Below are 3,774 nucleotides of genomic sequence, written 5' to 3'. Positions count from 1 at the left end.
AAGACTATATTAACTAAAGACGGGCACTATTAAACCAAGTCAGCTAATCACTGGCAGACGTCACCTGCGGAGTTGTTCTTCGCAAGGCTGGAAAACCCGGTGACCGATGACTCTATATTACCCTCTCGACTCTAAGCATTCAACCAGGAATCACTGATCCTCTCCAAGGTCTACGCTGGGCAAACCTATAACAGCTATAAAGGAAAAAAAACTTGAGTCAACGGGACAGCCTCCACTGGACAAGTATCACTAACCAATCTCCCCATATAAGATCACCAAAACAACTGAATCTGCAAATAAAAAAGGTGCTTTAGACACCAACGTCTTCGACGTTATACCGGGAGACGTTGGGAAAGAGCACTACAACTAGCCCCAAAGCTTCGGACTTTGTAATTTTTCTCCCAATCAGTCTGGGTCTTCAACAGTAAGCCAGAGAAGATCACCCTGAGGTATCCAGGCAGTCACAATTGCTGTTAACTGCAGTCAAGAAAGAGTTAACTTAAGAAGCTCACCGGTTTTTTTTAGGGCCATCGGACGTCGAACTACCTTGCCAACAAATGTATTAAAATTAACAAAGTTGACTGAAAATAGCCTTTAGGGGTCATAAAAGTCGTAAGCATACCAATAGTCGCAAAAGGGTATATTGGAAAGAAAACCTCAAATGTATCTAATGAATACAATTTGAGGCGTCAAGAAACTGACGCAGAAAATTTATCGAGATTGAAACAGCAGCGTCAAAATCGTCTACTTAAGAGTCCATTACGTGAGAGATCAGCTTTTCATTGTACCCTCACAGCAATCTCTGAAATCTTTAAAGATCCTACTTCAGATTTTTTAATGAGTAGAAAATGTATTTGTTTTTGTGGCAATAAAAATGTTGGGTTTAAGGTCCAGGACTTTGTTGCTCTGGTAATAAAATTGTGAGATATGAGAAAAAACAATTTTTTTTTAATATAAATTTTTTGGGGGTTTAAAATCTTAACAGCTTTAAAAAATAGCCCTTTTCGTGAATTACACAGAAGAAACTAAATCAACAACTTCTTATAGCCATCGATTATTTTATGGCATAAAGAACGCACGGTACTTTTCAGCATAATTATTTTTTTGAATTTTTACACATTATTTGACCAAATAAACTATATGGATTCCGAAAAAATATGTTTTTAATAAGAAGATTTTTGTTCTGAGATGTATCACGAATATATGTAAAATTTCTAACTGAAAATGTTTCACATTACATGTCAACACACTACGGTGTTTTATTTAGTAAGTCTCGGGCGAAGCCGAGACGGGGGGGCTGCTAGTTAGAAATAATTCTAGTTGCTTAAAAGCGTTAGAAGGTAGTGAAACGAATGTAATTACAATGTAATAACTTTTTGTACTTGAAATAGTGAGAGAGCTAAGGTAAAATAGTTCAAAAATTTATTGATCTTTTTTAAAACTTCACAGTCTAAACGCGTTTTTTTTCATGCGTTCTCTCAATACGCCTCATTTAATGTAAGATTCTACATTTGTTATACACACGCAATAAACTACTGACTGTCTAACCACTACTTTTTGCAGCAGTATTCAACTGATAATAATAATCAACAATCTAATGTCAAGATGGCTTCTAGCTCAACGAATTGCAATAAGATGAAAAAAAAATTTTTTTCTACTTCGGTCGTTTTTGAGGGTCGGGTGTGCCCTCGGTTGGAAAAATAAGGTTCCCACCTGATGCGCATTACATCATGGCAAGCACAAGGAGTAGTCCTTCGTTCCCTGCCTCGCAGGTCCCTTGCACCTGTTGTTTGTCCTGGTATCATGTGCCACCAAGTACGAAAACTACTAGTTCATTCCTTAATTTATTTTAAATTATTTGTTACATTTTTTACACTTTCAGAACTAGGAAAAATAAACTACAAGACAAATGTATTAACTTAACCACGTTTGTTGGTAACCTCGATCCTTATATTCCAAGTCTTTCTTATAGTTTCAATTAAATAATTGCAGTTTGATACGGTACTATCAGTAAGTTTCTCGCCCAAAGGTGCTAGTGTCACCACTTACTAATACGGAAGTTAATCAACTCAATTTAAATTACACGGGTAAAATAGGAGAATTAACTTACTCAGGGTGAGAGCTAGCTAGCGCCTCAAAATTATAAAACTATAAAAGAAGCCACCTGATACAAAACCATGCCATACAAAATTTATGCAATTCAGGGAGTGGGGAAGCAGGTGGAGTGTAGGTTAATCAACCTAATTTTTTTGGTTTAAATTTTACGAGTACAACAAAGAAAAATTACCTCATATAGAGGGGAGATGGGAGGATGAAAATTCTTTCTTGAAGAACACATATACAGATTATTATATCTCTTTATAAAGGGCCTAGCAGGATAAAATAGTGAAATTGCCTCGAGTGCAATCTAGTAAAAATTTCTCATGTGCAGCATTAAAAACAATAGGACTGTGTTAATTTTCAGCGCAAAAGTCGTCAACTAAATCTTAGAAATATAAAACCACTAAAATAACCATTACGCACATTTATTTTAAATGTTGCAGTTTTAAAATTTTTGTTTTTATGTTACTTTATTCAATTTGAAACTTTCTTAGAATTGCAAAATTTTAGGTATTTTAGAAATATCTAATAAGCATTACAATTTTTGGCATGATATTACAATTATCAATAATAAAAAGTAAAAAAATCATGCACATAGATAAAAAACTATTTTACAGGAAAGTTAAATTTTGCAAAGACTAAAAATATTATAAGAACACCTATTAAAACCCAAATTTTTGTATAAAAAAATACCAAGGGTACTACTTATTGATTGATTTTTCGATTATTTATCAGTTAAAGCTCTGCTTTTTTCTTGCGTGCTATACAATAGATAAGAGCTACTTACTTCAACTTTTTATTGGTCTATATTAGAGTTAACTCATCAGCGTGCGTCTACTGCTAATAACTAAGTATTAAAATTGTCATCTGTAAAAACATTTTATAAACAAAACAATTTTGTAAAAATTTGAAATCATTTTTAAATCCTCAATAAGGTATTAAACTAAGTTCTAATTTGAGACTGCAAAAAAAAAATAAAAATAAAACAGCATTTCAATCAATAAATAATTCAAATTTTTGGCAAGTTTCTGAGGCATAAGGATTTTTTCAAAATGTGTAATTAATTTGTTAAAAAAAAGGAAACCTTATAACTTATCATGGTAATTAGGAATAACGAAGATTTTTTTGTACATGAGATTATTTAATGCACTACAACTGATTACCAAACACGCATGTTAAAACCGATGATTGTAATAATTATTGAACAAGCGCTCCTAAATTAACGTGAGCTACGGATTAATTCTTCTTTTTTTGTCGAAGACTAAAAGAGCTTGCAAAATTCTTACGACAAGAAGTTTAACCTTGAGATTCTTAAAATTACTGTACACTGGAGGCAGTTTCATTCGTTGAGTGGGAAGTATAAGATTTACCAATGAAAGAGGTTATGTAATGGAATCAGCGAATCAGCCAATGGGAATTGAATATTTTAATTTCCCGCTCAACGAATTAAACTGATACCAGTGTACATAATAGGGTCGTTTTACAAAAACTGCGAAATTTTTACGCTGTAATTAAGATTTTTTACATTAAATGTTTGGAGTTTTTTAATTATTTTTTTCAAGTCATATAAGGTCCAAACTAGTTGGAAACTTTTGGGCTGGACTCCAAAATCATTTATCAAAAACCTATGTTAATTTAAATGCATTTTTTTAAAAATTTAAAAAGAGCGTTACG

This window comes from Copidosoma floridanum, unplaced genomic scaffold, assembly GCF_036245765.1.
Source record: "Copidosoma floridanum isolate Cflo_tuat_1 unplaced genomic scaffold, Cflo_Japanese_pri ptg000013l, whole genome shotgun sequence".
NCBI lineage: Eukaryota > Metazoa > Arthropoda > Insecta > Hymenoptera > Encyrtidae > Copidosoma > Copidosoma floridanum.
The sequence above is the reverse complement of the archived record's forward strand: the minus strand, read 5'-3'. Positions refer to the sequence as shown.